This window comes from Sciurus carolinensis, chromosome 11, assembly GCF_902686445.1.
Source record: "Sciurus carolinensis chromosome 11, mSciCar1.2, whole genome shotgun sequence".
Lineage (NCBI taxonomy): Eukaryota > Metazoa > Chordata > Mammalia > Rodentia > Sciuridae > Sciurus > Sciurus carolinensis.
The window spans coordinates 104084623-104108029 of NC_062223.1; positions in this window are offsets into that span (position 1 = coordinate 104084623).

Here is a 23407-nt window from a genome sequence, read left to right on the forward strand (position 1 = left end):
ACTGCTGTAGCAATTCTTGTACCACATAGGATAACCCAAGGACACCCCAAGAGACTGTGTCTTTAGTCATTTCTGTTCTACTGATCAACCTTTAGTATACTGTAGACATTTAAACAAAAGTTGCCATTGGTTATGTGTTTAGGTTCTAAATTTCTGTAACAGAGTATTTTATCATTGTCCAAAGGGCCACAGTCTCACATTGCGTACTTTTGTATCGTTTCATTTTTATTTTTATTTTCCCAAAATGGAACAGAACATTGGAGTTTACTTGGAGTTGAAGGTTTGGTCCTGGGCATTATGACTGCTGAATACTGCCTTCATCAAATGGTGCCCTGATATTGGCCTCCTGCTTTTAGATTTATGTGAAATGACAAAATCTCCAAATTATTTGAAAATAGCTACAATTTCTTTTGCAGACATTTATTGGCAATTGTACTCTCTCTGGAAGAAGGAAATATTGAGAAATGAACTTCGATGCTTCCTTTTATTGTTTATTTCAAGGTAAATGACCCTGTTTGAAAATTACAATGGTACAAATATAGTGTAGTTAAATCATGGGTCTTACGCTGAGCAGGCTGATATTGATGAGAAATTATGCTTTTAAAAGCATTATTATTGGAAAGAAAGATATGGTAGCATAGAAATCTGCTTTTTTTTTTTTTTTTAAATAATAGGGGGAATACTGGATTTGGAGTTAGATGACCTAAAATCTTGGTTTGGGGCCTTGAATAAGTAACTTATTCTTTTTGAGTTACAGTTTCCAGTTTATAGGATTGGCGTGAAGTTAAATTTAAAAGGCAGGTGAACATATTCTGAACTGGAAGTTTATATATCAGTATAGATTCCTCTATGGATTATCTTAATTAGCTTATATGTATCTGTTTAACCCATGGCCTTATAAACTTCAGTAAACTGAGATTAATTCCATATAATTTAAAAAATAATTTTATTGCTTGACATGTAGTAAATGATATATATTTAAAGCATAAAATTTGCTAACTTTTGTACAAATCTATGAAATCATTAAACTATCCTATATATCCCAAGCTCCCAAAGTTTCCCATGCCCTTTGGAGGCCACTTCCTCATATTCTGAAGACTGGGAAGACTATATTCTGTGCTGGTTCCTACATCTTGATTTTCTAAATTATGTTATTTTGTCGTTTGTTTTATTTAATTTGTCACAAATCAAATAATGATACTTTTATTCACGATGTCATAAAATTCATCTCTTTCCTCCAGAGACGTTCCAGGTGAGTTTCATCCTTCTTTTCAATGTTAACAGGGATCCTGCTGGTAATTATGCAGGTGACTTCTTTCAGAGGACATTAAAAAGAAAACAGGATGATGCTGAGGGTGTGGAGAGGTGATTGATGGAGACCTTCATGTGGCCTCATGTGTTTCACAATCTAGAGGTAAAGATGCTTCTCTATCTTAGAAGCGATGACTGGGTGACTACATTTCCTAAAAGTGTCCTGCTGGCATTAATAGGGAATGATAACGATTGATCTGAAAAACCTTACCTTTAAAAAATGCTAATTTGACTATTATGAAAGCAAACAAAATAGCAGTAACATTATTTTTCAATAAGTTACTAATCTCCCAGGTTCTGTGGATGTTTCCTTAGTGCATATGCTACTGATAACAAAGTAGTTAGGAAGTAGTTAGCACAGTCACACAGATCTGGGTTTTACTAGTAAAACCCTGGCAAGTAACTTGTTTTTTGTAAGCCTCAGTTTGCTCATCTGTGAGATGGGGATACTAATGGCACCTTTGTCATAGAACTGTGAAAATTAATTTGTGTGATGCTTGTGTAGGCTTAATGTCATACTCAGGTAGTCATTTCATCCATTGTTGTTATGATAATGAAGACTATTGTCTCACTGTAAAAACTATCTCAGCATAAGGCAAATTTAATAAGCCATTTATATTCTCCAGGGTCTACATCTGAGCATTCAGCCAACTGAGATTGAAAATATATATTTTAGCCTGGGCATGGTGGCTCATGCCTGTGATCCCAGTGACTCAGGAAGCTGTAGCAGCAGGATCACAAGTTCAAGACTCAACTTCAGCAACTTAGTGAGGCCCTAAGCAACTTAGCGAAACTCTATCTCAAAACAAAAAATAAAAGAGCTAGTGTGGGGAGCCACCCATAGCCTGTGGGAGAACAAAACTTGGTTGAACTATTAGGGAAATTTGACTTCAGGAACTCACAATTATGGAAAATTGTTTGAGATTGCCTGAAGCTTGTGGTTACCCTTGCGTTGGTTCACTGCTGAATTTCAAATGCAGGTGCTGGATGTGGTAATGACCCGTTAGAGCCAAAGAGCTTGGTCTATGATATTTGTGTCAGTAGTAAACATGCACTGAGTTTTTCATCTCATTATTCCCTAAACAAGACAGTATAACAACTATTTGCTTAACATTTTCATTTTGTTAGGAATTATAAGAGATGATTTAAAGTATATGGAAGCATATGCATAGGTTATGTGTTTGACTTTTGGTACCCAAGGAGGGCCTGGAACCAATATCCCATGGATGCCATGGCACAGCTGTACTTGCAAGATCCTAGCCTAAAGAACTTTCACTAATTCATCAAATAGGTATTGGCACCCACTATATTCCAGTTCCTTCCTTAGTCATGGTGACTGAAGGCATGCAGATGCTTACTTCTGGGGTTATACTTCAGAGAAATGAAGGCCTCAGCATTTGTCCCTGTTCCCTATAGGACCACAAAGATTCCCATGAGGAAGCTTGAGGGCAGTGGACTGACCATCCAAAGGAAATGGGGAGTCTTCACACCTTAGCCTGATATTATTTTCCCATTAACTTTCCTCCTTCGTAGTCTGCATATTTATTTTGAACAGTAATTTCATCAGTACAAACCCTATCCTAGAGGGAATTGTCATATCTAAGCTGGGTCAGTCTGTATAAAGGAACAAATAAACATAATCAAAAGTTTGAAAAAATTGCCTAACATAGCTGTTGAACTAGCCCAAATGTGATTTTCAAGTCACCACTCATGGATGGCCCAAGTAATACAGGGGGTTAGAACCCACTGAACACTTGATATGACCTAGAGGGAGAGAACAATTATTGCTTATGACTAAAAGATGATTGGATTGTGAAAAACTCCCCAGGGGCCAAGTCCTTACACTAGGTCCTTTTATCCTTATCCCACATCTTTAAGGTCAGCCTACCCAAGAACTGGTTTTTAGGAGAACATTTGTAATTCATATCTATTGAGCCCCAAATAATTAAATAGCAGTGACCTCCAGACCCCAGAAAAGGCACCCTCTTGTGCCTTGTTCTAAGTTAGCAGCTCTTAAGGTCAGCTGCTGGAGGTCGGAAGGTAGGAGATACCCAGAGAGGAAAAATGCTTAAGGCTAGACTATGTCCTCTTCTCTCTCAGTCTCTGGTTAGAGAGGCATCTTCCATCTTCCCTCGCCTTCCCTTTCCCCATGCCTCACTAAGCAGAAGTCTTTCAGAGGGATTTAGAGGTTTATGCAGCTTTAACTTATAGATGTTTGCTGTCCACCTAATGGGTACTCGGCGCTGGAGATACAGTAATAAGACAGACATGACTTTGGCTCTTATGGAACTTGTATTTTAGAGTAAGTACACATGTGCAAAAATAAGGCTTCAGGTTATATCAGTACTTCAAAGGAAAGGCAGAAAAGTCTTCTGAGAACACCGAGAATCAGAGGTTTCCATGAGAAAGTGACAGGTGAGCTGATGTCTAATGAATGAACAAATTATTGAAGGAATAATAATGATGATGATAGCTGGCATTTATTCAGTTTTATTGTGTGCCCCCAATCATTCTAAGTGCTTTACAGATATTGCCATGGCTATGTAATCTTCACACAGTACCTGGAGGGGTATGCATGTGTGTGTGCACATTTATATAGGTATAGAGAGTGTGTTAGTCAGCTTTTCATTGCTGTCACCAAAATACCTGAGACGAACAACTCAGAGGAGGAAAAGTTTATTTTGGCTCATGGTTTCAGAGATTCAGTCCAGGGTCAGCCAACTCCGTTGTTTGGGTCCAAGGGTAAGGCAGAACATTCTGTTGGAGGGCTGTGGAGGAGGAAAGCAGCTCCACTTGTGGCAGCCGGGAATAGAAAAGGGGAAGGAGTCACAGGGAAGATGGACCCCTCCAGGACATGCCCCCAGTCCTCCATCCATGCCCCTCCTGCCTATGGCTATCACCCAGTTCAGACTAGGACCAATTAGGTTCCAGTTCTCATAATCTAATCATTTCACCTCTGAATATTCCTGCATTAAAACAAGCTTTTTGGAGCCTCCTAATATCCAAACCCTAACAGATAGATGACTTCACCAAGTCCAGTGTCTGGTCATCAACCCTAAAAGCACAGTCAAATGGTCACGTCAGAGCTCCGGGGTGGGTGAGTTCTTCACTTACGTAGTTTGTCCTCAAGTCCACTCATCCCAGTTTGGTCGTTCCTAATGTTGTGCCTCGTGTGCCATGCATTTTTGTACAATTGGAATTTAGAAATTTAAAAACTCAGTAGCAATGGAAAATGGGAGTTATCCTTTTAGCTCTGTTTAGTTATGACTGAAAGAGCTGGAAATTCTTCACATTTTGAGTTGTTGTAATATTAGAAACAGCTATATTAACCTTAGAAATATGAGGAAATCTGAATGAAGACATGAAGCCAGCATAGCAAAGACATTCTGGAATGATACAAGGATAAGGACATCACAAAGACACTCCTGGTTCAGATCACCCTTGTACTCAATCCTGCTTAGTGAGTAACCGAGCACTGCTGTGGTTTGCATCTGGAATGTTCCCCAAAGATCTGTGTGTTAAAGGCTTAGTCTCCAGATTGGTGCTGGTGGGAGGTAGTAAAAAACTTTAAGAGGTAGAGTCTGTTACGAAGTATTCTGATCACTGGGGACATGCCCATGAAGGGGATCGTGGAAACTGACTCCATCTTCTTTCTCTTTCATTCCTGGCCATGAGGTGAATGACTTTGCTCTGCCGTGTGCTTCTATCATGATGTTCTGTCACAGGCCCGAAGCAACAGGGCCGAATGATCATAGACAAAAATGTGAGCCAAAACAAACCTTTTATCTTTATAAGTTAATTTATCTCAGGTGTTTGTGATAGTGATGCAAATCTAACACAAACACTGAACACTTTGAGGATTTTCATCTTTATATTACCCAGTCATAGGAAACAGCTGTAGAGTTCTCCAAGCCCTCTTTCTTCTGAGCAACTTCTCTCCCTGATCCATCATGGACAGGCTGTTTGATGTGGTGATATAATCATTTGGATGGCTGAAGCACAGCCTTTCAGGTCCATCAATCCACCTTTAGCTCTCACTGATTTAGCTTTGAAGAGACACCAAGGTCAGATGTAAATGCTATTCCACAGGCCAAACACCAGGGGGTGATCAAAGCACACCACACTAATTACCACTGACGTAGTCTAAGCTGAGCTTTCACCTCCTGTCTGTACCTAGAATAGAAAGCACAGAAGGAGCTGGGCTTACAGAAATTCTGGTCAGTATAACTCACAACATGTAAAGAGTCTTTCTAATGGCATTTCCTGGTACACATGTTCAGTATGATTATTATAACCTCAGTGGAGTTGCTGTTTAATGCCAAAAGGGAGAAAAACGGCAGTGCATAACTGTAAATAATTGCATAGGAAACAGAAGGCAGAGAATTATCCTGCCTGGTACCCCACAGTGCTGGGTAATTTACAGGTACCACTGACGCCTGATCTTCCTTTGCTGGCCGCACATAGGCTCACACTCCAACTCACATGTTCTTCTACTATACAAATCCTTACAGCATCTCAAGTGCCAAGAATTCTTCAGGCCAATGGCATTTGTGGCTATTGTGACTAGAATTCTTGGAAATACTCCCATACCGAAGTGCTTCTTCAAAGGAATGTGAGAAGAAAAAATTTAGTCCATTTCTCCAGAAACTGCTCATTGAAGGAGGAAGGCACTGTTTATGTTGCCTTTTAGCGTTCGAGATGCGAGTGACTGCTCCTCTGGGGCTGCGCTGTTCCATTAGTGAACACCAATCTCTTCCACCTCTCTAAGAACTTGAAACAAATAGGTTTGTGAAGCATTGATGGCATCACTTCTTCTGGAATCCTATAGTCGTGTCAGAGGCAAGATCATGTGACTAAATGTCTTTTGTACAAGTTCATGAACGTTGATTTCTTCTAGGTTAAACGAGTCCCTGAATAAAGCATACACTTGTCTTGAAAGCCCTTCAACAAGGAGATTGCTTGGATGGGAATGAATTATACATTTCTTATTTTTCTTTTTAAGATAAACTTTTTATTCAACTATAACACATGCTGAAATGTTCACAAAATGCAAGTGTACATCTCTGTGCAATTTCATAGGGCAAATACACCCTTATAACCATCGCCTACCTTAAGAGACAGATCACCACTCCAGCAGCCCTCTTATACTGCAACATAAATTTGCAATGTTTTTGTCATTTATGTGCAAATGCTGCATCCTGCAGTCTATCGAACCACCATGGGGATATAATTCCTTAGGAGATGTTCTTCCTAGCAACGGCACTGGGAACAGTGGTGCTGCTGGGAAGAGCAGTACGGGCATCACTGGGGATATGTATCAGAAATGAAAATTCTCAGGTCTTGCCCCTAACCTACTGAACCAGGAATCCTTGTGGCAAAACTGAGCTATGTTTTACCACAACCTCCTGGTGATTTGGATGCACCTAAAACTTTAGAAGCCTTTTTTTCTAGAGCAATGTTTGTCTAAAAGGCTAACGCCTTTCTGAAAGAAATAGAAATATATTGCAACAGTGTTTTGTTTATTATTGCATTGGTGAAAGATCTAATTGCTTATCTCTTTTTTTACTAGCTTTAAAAATTTATTGACCAGCTTTATTGAATATTGTCCCTATTCTATAAAGAGCAAATGGACACTGTTAAAGGTCAAAGTGAATTACTTAGGTTCACAGAGGAAAATATATTCATCTTATTACCTTATTTTAGGTTTGCCAATTTTTAATGTGCACTTCAATAGTTCCGACAAGCATTTGTAGTTGTTTCCCATTACCCATTTCCACTGCAGAGTCTCCCCAAACTCTATCAAAATTGTTGACCTGCTTAGGTCTCTTCTATGAACATGTGAGCAGAATCCCCAGACACAAATAGAGGCTTCACAAATATTTGCTGAAGAAATGAGTAAGTCGAGTTAGGTCAATAAAAATCAACACACCAAGAAGACTAACTCAGTTGTAGGATGTGGGGAATAGGTGGGCCCAAGAATTTGGCACCAATTCCTGGTCTGACATGGAAACAGACTAGTGGTGTAATAATGCATGGGCAACTTTGGGCTTGGCTCTACAGCATAGCTGCATGTGTGTGGCAGACTTTGCCCTGGCCACGTTCCCTCAGCCTACGTGAGGAGTTACTGTAGTCAGTTCCCTTTCAGGCTGAACTACTTCCTGTGTCTCTACTTCAGAGCCTTTCCTGGACATGAATTTCTTGGTCCACAGGTAGGGCCAGTCAGAAATTTGGGAAAGCTAAAAATCTAGGAGCAATCCCAAGCAGTGGGAGGTCAGGGGGCCTCCAGGTGGTTGTAACCAGCTTTCTCATCCGTCAGGGATTTGGTTCTGAGGTGCACTCTGGCCGCCTTCTCAGTAGTCCAGAGGGTTGTGCCCAGTTGCCCCTCATTAATGACTCTTCCTTGGCCTTCCTTCCCAGCCTCTCCTCCCCACTTCTCCACCAGGCTTCCTGGGATAACCTCTTCAAAAACCACTGCACCCTAATCTTAGCCAAGATTCTACTTTTGAAAAAACCCAAACTAGGCAATGAGATGAATAAATTTTATTCATACAATAAGTACCTTAAATGGACTTTCACCTTTGACAGTGTCTATTTGTTCGTGTATAGAACAGGGACAATGCTCCTACTTTTGTGTGAAAATCTTATTTAGTATTTATTATAGGACATTAGAAAACAATAGTTGTTTCTAGGTATTATTCACATCTGGTAGACTTTAGATCCCTACGGAAATTTCCAAATAGAAACGACACCACGACACCACAGAGGTGACCCTATACCAGTGCAACCCGTAAAGCTTTAGAGGGTTGAATAGATGAAAGAATGTTTGGGAGCCAGCTCTCCCATCTCTTCTGATGAGACTCTAGTCTTCATGTTCTGCAAACCCCATTTCCTTTGTAAGAAGATCTAGGACTCTACAGAAAAACAGGGGGAGACTTTTGTTGTCTTAGGTCTGCTCAAAGTTTTTGTCTTCAAGGAATTTACATTCCAGGTATAAGGATTTGCATCATTAAGAAATAATGAAATAAATAGATGATCTAGAAAAAAGGATTAAAAAAAAAACAAAAAAGGCAGGATAGGGAGGATAGAGATTGGGGCGCCAAAAAACTAATTTATATGTGTTTTCTCTGATAAGAGCCTTTTTTAGTGAAGAGTTAAAGTTGGTATGGGAGCCAATCATAGAATGTCTCCAGGAAGAGCCAGACAGGCAAGAAGAAAAAGGCAGGGACATTCTTCACGTGCTCCAGGAATAGTAAGGAGGTCAGTGAGACAGAAATGAGGAATGCAAGGGAGGGAATGGAACTAGATTGTTTTCCTCCTAAGGCAGCAGGGACAAGATGATTTGTAGGTCATAGTATGGGATTTGGATCCTGTACGTAGAGATGGAGAGTGTTGAGCAGAGGAGTAACATGATCTGAATTATATTTAGAAGAATCAACCTGGCTATTATGTGGGAAATAGGTTGAAGAGGTGAGTGGAAGCTTGTAGGACAGGTAGGAGGAGGTCAGAGGAGAGGTGCCATGACTTGACCCAAGTAGCCATGGCACAGTGAGAAAGCATTTCACCCAGAAGGAGTTGCTGCTGATGGACTGAACACAGGCTCCAAGAGTATGAAAAGGCCCAGAGATGAGCCAGTGCTGTGGAATACATGGCTGAAAGACTGACAATGTCTTTTATGCATCTGAGGAAGATCAGACGAGGAAGAGGCTTTCAGCACTAAAGTCCCTATTGAGTTTTGGATATGTTAAATTTATAACATCACTTTGTCCATCTCTGCACAGAAAAATAGAGTGTCGGTTAAGAGAACAGATTCTAGAACTCAACTGCCTGGTTCAAATCCAGTTTGTCACATCCTTGTATGTCCTTGGGAAACTTTACCAATCTGTCCTTAGTTTCTTTACCTGCAAAATGGAAATAGTAATAATTTGCTATGAGGACAAAATGAAAACATATAAGGGGATTGTGACCATGCATGGTACAAAATAAGTACTAGGTAATAATATGTCAGGCAAGTTATTGAATAGTTGCATGAGTTTGGGGTTCAGGACAGAGGTCTAGGTTTCAGGTAGAAATTTGGTCATCAGAGCAAATGATGCTGTTTCAAGCCATCAGACTGGACTGGACTTGGAAGAGGCCAGATAGAAAAGGTAAAGTCTCCAGAGACTGAGTCCTGGGGCAACCCAAGGTTGAGAGGTGGAGAAAAGATAAAGGCATTCAGATCTACAAGTTGTTAATTCATTTTGAAGAACTTTACATTTCTTGTGAACTTTCATATTCCTACTTGAAAATTCAGCTGAGTGATTCACAAAGAACAGTGTTCACTTGGAAATGTGTCTGCAGTGGGCCCTGCAGCAGAGCATATCTTGAAATAACACTTGTCATTCTAGGAAGACGGCAGCCGGGGTGTCAGGAGCTGCCAACCATGCATTAACGTTCTATTCCCATGAAAAGCAGGGGTACTGCAGTGAGACGTGATCATTTTTCAAGAAGACCGGGGTGGCTAAAAGGGTGTTAGCCTTCAAAATATTCCCTTAGGAGACAACGTACAAACATACATATTTACCACTTATTTCAGTGTGTTGCTTTCTCACAGACTATTGTGGAACTCCTTATCAGAACAACTAAAAATTATAAAAGAATGGTTTCTGTCTTTTATGGGTGCCACTTTCTAAATTATTCTTATGTATATGTTTGTGTATTTATGTATATACATACAGACATAAAATTTGTAATTTTATAAATTTATAATTTTATAAATTTATAATTGTATAATTTTATAAGTTTATAATTTTAACCATTTTAAGTGTACAATTCAATGGCATTGATTACACTCACAAAGTTGTACAAACATCACCACTATCCAGTTCCAAAGCAATTGCACTATTTCATCACCCCAAGCTAAAACTCTGTACCCATTAAACAATCATATGCTATTCCTCCCTTACCCTGTCCCTGGCTACTTCTAGTATTCTTTCTTTCTCTTTCTCTATTCATTTTGCTATTCTAGATGATTCATGTAAATGGCAGTTAAAATATTTGTCCTTTTAGATCTGGCTTATTTCACTTGGGATAATATTTTCAGGGTTTTTCTGTATATAGCACGTATCCAAACATTCATTTTTGTACCTTTTACTCCTTTTTAAACCTATAATATTCCATTCTATGTATATACCACACTTTAAAAAAATCCATTTTTCTGTTGATGAACAATTAGGTTGTTTCCACTTTTTGGCTATTGTGAATAATGCAACAGTGAACACTTGCCCATGAGTACGTGCTTTGTGTTGCTATTTTCGATTCTACTCTAGGAGAAGGATTACTATATCATGTGATACTTCTTTATTTAACTTTTAAAGCAATAACCAAATTGTTTTCCCCAGCAGATATACCACTTGGACTTCTCCTGGAAATTCTATGAGGATTCTTAATCTTTCTTCCACATCCTAATCTACACTATTTTCCTTTAAAAATGTTTTTTTTAAATCATAGGTATCCTAGTGGTGTGAAATGATATATCATTGTGGTTTTGATTTACATTTCACTATTAATGGTGTTGAACATCCTTTCACATACCTTTTGGCCATTTGTATAACAGTTTTTGAGAAATGTCTACTCAAGCTCTTTGCCCATTTTTTATTGGGGGTGTTTGTCCCTTTTATAAGTTGTAGGAGTTCTTTATATATTCTGGACATTAATCCTTCATCAGATATATTCCAAATATTTTCTCCCATTCTGTAGGTTGTCTTTTTGACTTTAATGTTGATATCCTTTAATTCACAAATGTTTTAATTTTGATGAAATTTAATTTATCTATTTCTTTTGTTGCTTATACTTTTGGTGTTATATGTAAAAGTTTGTGGTCAATCCAAAGTTTTGAAGATATACACATTTTCTTCTAAGAATTTTATGGGTTCAGCCTATATATCTGGGTAATTAATTCTGAGTTAATTATGTATGGTGTGAAGTAGGGGTTAAACTGCATATTTTTGCAGTTGAAATCCAATTGTTTCAGCACCATCTGTTGGAGAGACAAATTCTTCATTTTATGGATTTGACACTCTTGTCAAAAATCAATCGGTCATTGATACATAGGTTTGTCTTTGGACTCTCATCCTATTCTATTGACCCATATGTCTGTCTTTATGTCAGTACCATACCAACTTCATAACTGTAACTTTGTAGTAAGGTTTGCAACCAGAAAGCATGAGTCCTTCAGATTTGTTCTTTTTTGCTATGGTATGAATATTTGAAGCTCCTCAAATTCACATGCTGGAATTCTAACCCCAAAGTGATGGTAATAGAAGAGTAGTCTTTATGTGGTGATTGCATGCTGATCTACATACTCAGAGCAGCAAAATACTGAGTTACCTGAATCACACATTCTAGGCCCAGATTAGATTAGGCAATGCTTGCCTTCCTGTTTTAACTCTCATACTGTAAAAAGGGGTCTTTTTTTGTGGTCTACTCAGGGCCATATTTTTCACATTTTTTGCTTGTTATTGGTGATTTTGGACTTTAAAATGGTCTCCAAACATACTTTTCTAAGTCCAAGAAGTTTGTGGCAAGTTTTACAGAGAAGATATGTGTGTGAGATAATCTTTCTTAGGTTTAAGTTATAGTTCTATTGGCTGTGACTTCAATGCTAATTAGTAAACAACATGTATAAAGTATATGCAAACAGGAACATACATAAAACAAGTTTATGTGTTGATCAGTTGATGAGAATATTCTAGAGGTATTAACGATACAACTCTTTATTCCTCCTAAAATTAGTTGACTTAATATTTTCTGTGAAGTTTGTGGTGATATTATGGAACAACACTCCTGCAAATAATAACAACAATGTTTTGTTGGGTCTATTTAGTTATATTGTTGTTCAGTTCCTCATATCTATTCTAATCTCTGTATAGATGGTCTACCCTTTATTAAAAGTGGTATTAAAATCTCTATTATTATATAACTGTTTCTCTGTTCAATTCTGTCAATGTTTGCTTCATATATTTTGAAGCTCTGTTGCTTGGTGCACATATGTTTATAACTGTGTATCTTCTTGATAAATTGACTTTTCTATCACCATATAATGTCTTTTTCTCTCATAATAAATTTTGCCTTACAATCTACTTTCTCTATTATTGCTCTAGGCACCCAGCCTCCCTTTTGGTTGCTATTTGCATGAAAAATCATTTTTCATCCATTCTCTTTTCACCTACTTGTATCTTTGAATTTAAAGTGACCCTCTCATACACAGCATGCAGTTTGATCAGGGTTTTGTCTTGTTGCCAACCTGCCTTTTTACTGGGGAATTTAATTCATTATACTTGAAATAATTACTGGTAATAGAGAACCTTCTTCCATCATTACTGTTTGTTTTCTGTATATATCACAGCCTTTTTGATTGGTGTAAATGAATTTGTGAACTCAAAAAGGAAAAACAAATAAGAAAAAAGGTTTATTACTATTCCAAATAAAAAGTATTGTTCTCCAGATGGGCTATATGGTCTGCACTGGAAAACCATATGCAACAGAATGAAATTAAACCCCTATCTCTCACCCTGCACAAAACTCAACTCAAAATGGATCAAGGACCTCGGAATCAGACCAGAGACTCTGCATCTTATAGAAGAAAAAGTAGGTCCAAATCTTCAACTTGTTGGCTTAGGATCAGGCTTCCTTAGCAGGACTCCCATAGCACAAGAAATAAAAGCAAGAATCAACAACTGGGATAGATTCAAACTAAAAAGCTTTCTCTCAGCAAAGGAAACTATCAACAATGTGAAGAGAGAGCCTACAGAGTGGGAGAATATCTTTGCCACTCATACTTCAGATAGAGCGCTAATTTCCAGAATCTATAAAGAACTCAAAAAACTCTACACCAAGAATACAAATAATCCAATCAACAAATGGGCTAAGGAAATGAACAGACACTTCACAGAAGAAGATGTACAAGCAATCAACAGATATATGAAAAAATGTTCAACATCTCTAGTAATAAGGGAAATGCAAATCAAAACTACCCTAAGATTTCATCTCACCCCAATTAGAATGGCGATTATCAAGAACACAAGCAACAATAGGTGTTGGCGAGGATGTGGTGAAAAAGGAACACTCATACATTGCTGGTGGGGTTGCAAATTAGTATAGCCACTTTGGAAAGCAGTATGGAGATTCCTCAGAAAGCTTGGAATGGAACCACCATTTGACCCAGCTATCCCACTCCTTGGCCTATACCCAAAGGACTTAAAATCAGCATACTACAGAGATACAGCCACATCAATGTTCATTGCTGTTCAATTCACCATAGCCAGATTGTGGAACCAACCTAGATGCCCTTCAGTTGATGAATGGATAAAGAAACTGTGGCATATATATACAATGGAATATTACTCCGCAATGAAGAATGATAAAATTATGGCATTTGCAGGCAAATGGATGAAATTGGAGAATATCATGCTAAGTGAGATAAACCTATCTCAAAAAACTAAAGGACGAATGATCTCGCTGATAAGCGGATGAGGACATATAATGGGGGGTGGGAGGGGTTAGCATTAGGGTTAGGTTTAGGTTTAGGGTTAGGGATAAGGAGTGTGGTGAGAATGAAGGAAAGAAGGACTGTATAGAGGGAAAAGAGGGGTGGGAGGGGTGGGGGGGAAGGGAAAAAAATAATGAATCAAACATCATTGCCCTATGTAAACATATGATTCACAAATGGTATGCCTTGACTCCATGTACAAATAGAGAAACAACATGTATCCCATTTGTGTACAATAAAAAAAAAAAGTATTGTTCTATCTAAACTAACTGTACTAAAAAAGTACAGTTCTAATGGGAATACTGTCTTCAACCTTTAAGTAAAACTTGTTCAGAAGGATCCCCTTTGTGAACTTCAGGGGTGTGACTTCCTATCTCATTACTCTTCTGTCCTAGAGCACAAAGCAAGGAGTGAAAGAGGAATTTTCACCACTGTAATTCAACAGCATCCACCCATGTAACTTTCAAATATCCTATCTTTTAAAGAGAAACTAACATATGGGGAAACTTCTAGAGGGCTGTGTGATAGACTCTTTCATTTTCTCATTTTGATGGAGACTTGGATTCAACAGGTAGCAGTCATTAACAAGTTAATTCACTTCATTTTCTAAAAAGCCTTCTACTCCTTTTCTTCCTTTACATCTTTAAGTCATTCAGCTTTTTAAGAAGGGTCAAAGAGTCTTCAGTATTCCTGAGAAACTTCTGTATTCTTCCTCTAATGATTTTTGTTTTTTTAAATCATGCTCTAGTGTTGAAGATGGATTAGTCCCCTGAGATCTCCTAGAATAAAACAGCTGTCACTCAACTTCTCATCCTGTACTGAATCTTCCTGTGGTATTAAGAATAAAATTAACAAAACGATTCAAACACTCTCTTTTTGATCATATATATGAGACCAGCCTGGAGAGGAGGAATGAGATGTTAGCTTTCTGCATTAAAACAGTCGTTTTCAAACTTTTCTTTTGAGAAAAATTAATTATTATTAAAAGAAAAAAAAAATAAGCAGGCTCCCAAGGTATAAAACATGGAAACTCAGAACTACCCTGTCTGAGGTTATAATAAATAGTTGGCAGGTGGGTGTGACTGGAACTGTGGCCCTGCTTCTTAGGCTTCCTCCCTGTGTCTACAAGAGGTCTCAACCGTAACTGCACATTAGAATCACCAGAGGGCTTTAAAAATTCTGATTCCAGGTCCTCTTCATACCAATTAAATTAGAACATCTGGGGGATAGGACAAAGGTATCAATATGTTTTAAAATTTTCCAAGTGAGTCCAAAGTATAGACAAGATTGAAACAACTGCAAGGAAGATCTGAAGTCACTGAAACAGTCTATTTTTTTATTTGCCTGCAGCCATAGACTTTTTTCTTGCCATGCAGAATAGCCAGAAGAGATAGGAGTAGCCAGATTAGTATAATTCCTTTTACTTTGCTGTCATTTCACAGACAACAGGGTCAGAACACAAAGTGAGTTTTTTTAGGCCATGAAAATGTTAGCAGAACTTTAAAGAATAAGACAGCCGGTATGTTTGGAACCTATCAACTTGCTCTTCTGTAACTTGATTCCTGAGGAGAATGTTTTTTTCAGAGAGAATTATGCCAGAGGTTAAAGGAAAGAGAAAAATAAAAATCATCCCATGTTCTCTACTTTGAAAAGTTCAATGATTAGAGCAATATCTGTAGGGAATATCATTCCTCTCATTTTCTCTCTCTTCCATTATATCAGGAGAACAAAGGAAATTAATTTAGAGGCTCTCCATAGCATCATTAACAGATATCTCCTCTTTGTCCAGTTATGTATGATTCCAAGAGATCAAAATGCTACTACCTATGAAGATTGGAATTGTAAAGCACTTTTTTTTTCCCCCTATTCAACTTCAGGGAACTGATGTTATCCTTATTGGGTGTGTTTGAACGGAAACAATTTAATGATTTAGATACTAAAAATCAAATGGAAAGTCAAAATGTCACAGAAACTGCCAGAGTACAAGCTAGTAATTTATATATTTTGGAAATAAAAGTCCAAAATTGGTAAGTAAAGGTATGATGAAGTCAGATCATGAATGAATAGACAGGAAAAAATAGAGAACTTTCCAAAGGAGATGTAGGCCCACTTTAATTATTAAGGTTACTTACGTTTAAAAAAATTTAACTCCTCCAAGGCAACCCTTGTAAGGAAATCTCCTCTTGTCCTTTTCTGCAGGCTACCAATAAGTAGAGAATGGACTTGGGCTGAGCTGTTGGTGTCATTTTTATTCCCACTCAGTGAAATCACCTGGCTAGTGAGCTAGTGAATATTTGCTTCCAGTTCCCTCAGAGAACAGGGAGATGCAGAGTCCACTGTGAACTGAAGAACTGATGAAGGGAAGCTGGACCAACTCTTCCGGCATGGATTTCCACTTGCACATGTAGACAGCTGGTGGAAATGTTTATATTTCCCTGGTCCTCCATTTCTAGCTCTTAAGTGTCATATGGTAAAAATTGAATTGACATCAATTTTGGTGTCTTGCAGGGTTTCTATTGTTTAAGCTGTTTGCATATTGACCTTTGAAACATATCCTCAGAGATCTGAAACTAGTACATTGGGCAAACGCCTCTCATAGCCACAGACCTAGCGTACATGGTTAGGTTGTAGGTGTCTAGAAGAAAGGAGTTCTTCAAGGCCACAGTTGCAAATTGTATCCTAAGGAAAGAAAAGAGGAACTAAGGGGAGTGGGAGAGGAAGACGAAGAGAACTAACGATTGGGGCATTTTCTATTTCTGAGGTCTGATGTGATTGTTCTTGTGTTTGTCATCCAGTGAAGACACGGAGGGTCAGATGGAGTGTCTTTCCTAAATCTGGTCTGCTAAAAAGTGGAGCACCTATCATTTTACCCTCTTCTCCTGGTTCCAGATACTATTATTTGCAAAATTCTACCCACAGAAAAATTATAAACAAATGAAACAAAGGTGTAAAAAGGAATATATAAAAGGTCACCACCCCGTTCACTCCTACAGTGTGTCCTTCTCATACGGATGGGCTAGGACAAGGACACATACCACAAAAGGGCCAATGTGTCTGACTAGTCATCCTGCCACCAGAACCTGCCATGCTAACACAGAGTCTCTCAGTGTTGTCACTGCTTATAGGTCTGCTGATCTCCCAAGGCTGGAAATCCTCTTCTGGGATGCTACAGGGACTGTCCTGTTTCTGATAACTCTGCCCAATATCTCTGATGCTCTGAGCTACCTAAATTTGGGTAGCATAGAGCAGAATTTCAGGGTGCTGGAGCTAAGAATTCAGAAAAATGAGGAGATGAGTACTTAGTCCCAAATACTAGAGCTGCTCAGATAAAAAAATCTTTGAGGCTTCTAAAAACCAACAGAAAAAAGTTAGCATGGCCTTTGATTCTATGAAAACTATTTTATTTAGATTAAAATAATAATGCTATGTGTGACGGTTTTTTTTAAAGACTTCTAAAATTTGTATTTATATTGATTGTATAATCTTCATTATGACTCTATGGAGAAATTTATCCCCATTTATATATGAAAAAAAAATATTCAAAGTTAGGCAACTTGCCCAAATTTACACAAGGCTGGAATTCTAATCCAAGTCTGTTTTCAGAATCAGTGCTATATAACCACTTCTTAAATAAGGGGTAAAGTCCTTATGTTTGGGCTAAGCTAGCAACCTAGCAACGAATCGATTTTTAATTTTTTTCTATTTACCTTTTTTTTTTTAAAAGCAAATGAGATCAGAGTGCTGCATGTACTGGTATTTTTCAACATAACATCTCCATATATCTTGAAGATCTTCCAGCATTAGCATGTAATGATATTAGGGTTCACCCATGTTGTCACATGAATCCGTACTTTCTTTGTGGGGTTGAATAGCAGTCTGTGTAGATACACAATTTGTTTATTCATCAATTGGTGGGCATTTGGATTATGTAAATTTTCTGTTATGAATGACATTGTTGTGAAATTCACAACCAAATTTTTGTGTGAATATAGGTTTTCAGTTGACTTTGGGTATATAACTAGGAGTAGAATTGTTGGGTCAGTAGAAAGTAGAATTGTTGGTTAAAATCTATATTTAATGTTCTGTGGAACATCTAAGCTGTTCTACCGAAGTGTCTCTACCATTTTACATTCCCACTGAAAATGTACATAGATTTCAATTTCTTTATGTTCTCACTGACACCTGTTATCATTCATGTTTTTGACAATAGCCATCTTAGTGGGTGTGGAATGGCATATGAAGATGTTTTGACTTACATTTTCCAATGATAATTATCTCAAGCATCTTTTCATGTGCTTGTTGTCCACTTGCACATCTTTTTTGAAGAAACGTTCATTTAAATCCTTTGCATTGTACACTTTTATTCCTGGGTTGTGTTTCAATTGTTGGGTTATAAGAGTTGTTTTATATTCTGGATCCCATGCCCTAATCAGATATATGATTTGCAAACATTCTTTCATATTTTGAGGACTGTCTTTTCACCTACTTTAGAGTGAAGCATGATAGTGGATGATGTTGATGAAGTCCAATTTAACTATTCTTTTCTTTTGTTTCCAAGCTTGTGCTTTAAGTGTCGTATCTATGAAACCATTGCCCAATCTGAAACCACAAAGATCTCTACAAATATTTTCATCTAGGAGTTCAATAGTTTTAGATGCTACATTTAGATTTTTTTAATCATTATTTAAAAAAAATTTTTTTTTTATTTTTACAGGCTGCATTTTGATTCATTGTACACAAGTGGGAAACATCTTTTCATTTCTATGGTTGTGCACGATGTAGACTCATACCATTCATGTAATCATACACGTACATAAGGTAATGTAGTTTTTTTTATCATTCTGAGTTAATATTTGTGCATCATGTGAGTTAGTGGGTCAACTTCATTTTTTTTTTGCATGTCAATGTCCATTTATTATAGCACAACTTATTAAGACTATTTATTGCCTTGACACTATTGTTGAAAATCAATTACCTCTATATTTGTGACTTTATTTTTAGATTCCCAATTCTAGTTCATTGATCTATGTGTCTATCCTTATACGAGTACCTTACGCTCTTGATTATTAGAGTTTTGTAGTAAGTTTTAAATTAGTAAATATGAATTTTTAAACTTTGTTCTTCTTTTGCAAGAACTTTTGGCTATTCTGGGTTCATATGAAATGAATTTTAGGCTCAGCTTATCAATTTCTGCAAAGAAACCATGTGGACTTTTTCTAAGTACTACATTGAACTGTGGATTAGTTTGGGAGAACTGCTATCTTAGCAGTATCAAGTTCTCCAATCTCTGAACATGAGCCATCTTTCCACTTATTTATATTTGTACTCCTTTTGCCATATTTATTCTTGGGTATTTTATTATTTTGATGCTACTATAAATGGGATTGTTTTCTTGATTTCATTTTCAGATTATTCACTTCCAGTATTGAAAACAACTGATTTTCTTTTTTTTTTTTTGTACTGATCATGTATCTTATAATTGCTGAACTTGATTGCTGTGGTAATTTCTTTCTTTTTTTTTTTTAAGCTCAGGATTATCTGCAAATGAGATCATGTCAAACAGAGGAAGTTTCACATCTTTTCCTTTCTAATCTGAATGCCTTTTTTGTTGTGGTGGCAAAACAACAAACAACAGCAAAACAACCACATGTGAGATCTCTGAAATCTACCCTATTAACAAATATTTCAGTACACAGTACAGTATTGTTAACTATAAGCACAACGTTATGTAACAGATCTCTCAGTCAGGTCAAATAAAAAGTCTGGTGTGTGGGGTGCTGCAGGATCCACCAGCAGGTCACATCATGAAAATTCTCAGAAATGAGGCTTAAAGGTGCTCCAGTTTTATTTGGTCTTCCCCACTGACTGCAGGGATGCTGATTTTCATCAGGATTGTGGGCTGTTGGTTTTTAATCCCCCCAGAATCCCCAGGTACTGGGGATCAAATCCAGGGTCTGTGCTTCACCAGTGGCCTACATACCCAGGTTGGATTTTAAGGCTGCCATGGAGATGCAGAGGGAGCGATGGAAGTCTGGCAAATTAAAATGCAACACAGTTTTCTAAGATTCTGCTGTCTTCTCCTTGGTTTGCAGAAAGGCTTTTGTTAATTTCTGGTTTCCTGGAAGAGTAGTTTCTTAGAATTTTTTGTGTTTACTCATTGCTTTTTCAGAGGAGAAAATTTTCAGAGGTCCCTAGTCCACCATTTTTACTGATGTCACTTTCACTCTTTTTTATTTCTCTAAAAATATTTATTCTGAGTTCCAAACAATCATCGTACAAAGGTACTTTTGGATATTTTATTTTGTCTATTGTGGAGACCCTAAAATAATTTCTCATCACCCTCAATAACACAGAGCTAGGTCACAATCACGAAGAGCCCCCTCCCCAAGCTACGTAATCTGAGGGGCGCTGGCAGGTTCTGCCATATCCAAACCTCTATCATAGCAGCTTGCCCCATTAAACTTCCCACCATGACACGATAATGCACAAAGATCTAAGCACTGTCCAGAAAACTTCCTTTAGAAATTTATTATGTCATGAAGCATTCCTAAAATCACTCATCCTTATAAGATGAACTGACATCTTGGTCTCTGGGATGATAAAACATCAAACAAATCTCAAGATGTAGGAGGGAGTAATGCATTGCATGTCCAAGCTTTGGAGCGCCCCAGTGGTGGGGAGGTAGAGTAGAGGTAGCAATGTGTTAGAAAAACAGGGAATAAGTCTTGCAATTAAAAAACCTAATCTCAAATCTATCTCACATGGCTGTGCAACCTTAAAAATATTGTATATCTCATTCAGGCCTATGGTATTTATTGGTAAAATACAAAAACTAATTTTTCTTTGGAGGGTTGTTGTGAGGTTCAACTGTATGTGGTGTTGTCTTGTATAGTAGTTGGCACAGAGGAAACACGGTTAATGTTATTGGAGCCTGGAGATTCAGATCTGATGAGTAAATCAGGGCACAGTGAATAGACAGAGAACATGGTGGCCTCTGAATGAGGAAAGACTGCAGTTTGCCTGGAATGTAAGCTTCTGTTGTGCCAGAACTTTCCTTCTAGTTCATTACTGAATCGTAGTGTGTAATGCAAGAAATGACACACAGTAGGTGTAAGTGCCTTTTAAAATATTTGGCTACCTTTTTTGTTTCTAAAACTTCTAGCAAACAAGATTCCATCACCTCCATCAATAATCATTTTGGTATTTAATGATGCTGCTAGGGGCTGCCTCTCAACAGCTTTTCTAACTCCCTCTTGTTGCAGCTAGAAGCCATTTCATCTTACTCAATTCTCAGTGCAGCATTTCAGTTCCTGTTGTGCTTGAAAGGTGCACTTCTTCTGGCTTAGCTGTTGTTAATTTCAGGTCCCTTTAATAATTAATATCAGATCTCACTCCAGCCAAGCTGACAGACAGGCTCCTCTGCCTCTCCTCTTGATTTTTAATTGGCACCTTGTGAGCTGCAAACTGCACAGTGCAAATGAGTTAAATACCAGGCTCTGGCTGACATTTCCTTGTTGACAAAATTCAGCATATCAGCCTCAGGAATGTTCCAGGAAGAACTGCAGAAACAGCTCTGAATGAAGGGACACAAATGTCCTCATGATTTTTTTCTCTCTAATGTCTTTGCAGTTGCATATCCACAGGGTTAAAATGTATGTGAGGGTAGTGGACGATGATTCCCAAGTGAAAATACTGAGGCTTATTATTAAAGTAAATAGTCAAGATTGTACATTTACAAGTCAAGTCCAGCACAGTCCCCTCAGAGCTAGAGCAAACAGTGATAAAAATCAAGTCTATAAGGATCAAATATTAATTTAATATTAATCTGAGTACTTCTTCCAGCCATGGCACCTCCTGGAAGCAGTGTTGGATGAAGACTAAATAAAGTAAGGTGATTGTGGCAATAATATGTCAACAATGAAATGTCACAGACATAGTCAAGAAGGATGTGATGTACTAGAAGGAAAGAGGTTTTGAAGCAGAAGCTTATCATGTGAGTGCCTATCCATTACACTAGATTTTATCAATTCTATGCTGAGAAAACTGGGTGAATATTGAGAAGATGGTTAAAGTTCAAAGTTGAGTGCATACTTAAATGAATTTTTAAAAAGTCACTAAATGTAATCTCACCTTTGATTTTTTTTCAAAAATGTGTTTTAGGTGATTGAGTTAAACATGGCTTTTCAAAATGAGAAGTGTAAATTTTCACATGGTCTAAATTAAAAATAAATAGGCCAATGTTTCATGTTTAACATAGGATTTGTTATAAAGAATGTATCTGTGGTGAATAAGCATTTTTGGTCAACCTGTAAATTATAAAATATGTAAATTATTTTAACCTACACAAAGGTTGAAAGATATATTCTCCCAAAGATGCCTGCTCCCCAATAAAATGGATTAAATAAAATTTTTACTCTGAAATTGAAGGGAAAAATCAATTGACAGTTTTGTGCAATATTATAAGCAGAAAAAAAATCTTCAGACTTTTTGAGTTAGGGACAGTCCACTTTTATGCTCATGTACTTATGGCTTATATTTTTCTCAGAAGTCATTCTTGGCATCTGTGTCAGTAAGTTTTGCTGTGATAATCCAGGACTTCAAAACCTTTCAGTCCTAAGCATTCTTTTCTCTCATGTGCCATGCAGGTGGCTGCAAGTACATGAGTCTCCTTGCAGTGAAGATCAAGGCTGAAGGAGCAGTCCCTATTGGGGACATATCATTTTTTATGGCAGAAGGAGGTGGAAAGGGAGCTCCTGGCATCTTTTAAACATTCTGCTCAGAAATTGCATGTGTCATATCCACGCCCACCCTTGCAGTCAAGCATGTCATGCCTCTAAGACTAAATTCAATAAAGAGGTAACTTATACTACTTCAGTGGCACGCACAGAAGTCCCGGGCCAGGGCAGGGGCTAGGATCACCAGTGAAAATGCTGGACCTCTAGTTTAATTTCAGTAACCAATGAATACATTTTTAGTATAAGAATAACCCCAGGGCTGGAGATATAGCTCACTTGGTAGAGTGCTTGCCTTACAAGCACAAGGTCCTGGGTTCAATCCCAGTACCACCAAAAAAAAAAAAAAAAAAAAAAAAAAAAAGGCCCCAATACTATATGTACCATAATCATAGTAAAATATTAGTTGTCTGATTGTAAGCATTAGTTACTTAAATATAAGCATTCAAGCTTTTCATTTGCTAAATCTTGCAACCCTATCGGGAATGACTAATCACCCTAGAGAGAAGGGGTTAGGGAATCATTGGGAAAAATAATACAATCTACCATTGCACCCCTGTACTCTACAGTTTTACAATTACATAGCTCAGGGAGTCTGATTGCTTGCTGCTCTCTGCTCCATGAACTTTCCTCTATGCTGAACTAATCTAATGCCACCTGACTTCACATTTAGGCTGAAATTACAATAACCCCAGGCCTCGATCCAAGAACTCAGCTTCCCTAGAAATGTTTATACTTATTCTCACCTGGCTCCACAAACAAATTTGTCACTTGTGGACATGGGGCAGCACCCATTCTATTTTTTGCCTCTTCTGCAAATGCTCTTGCTGACCTACCC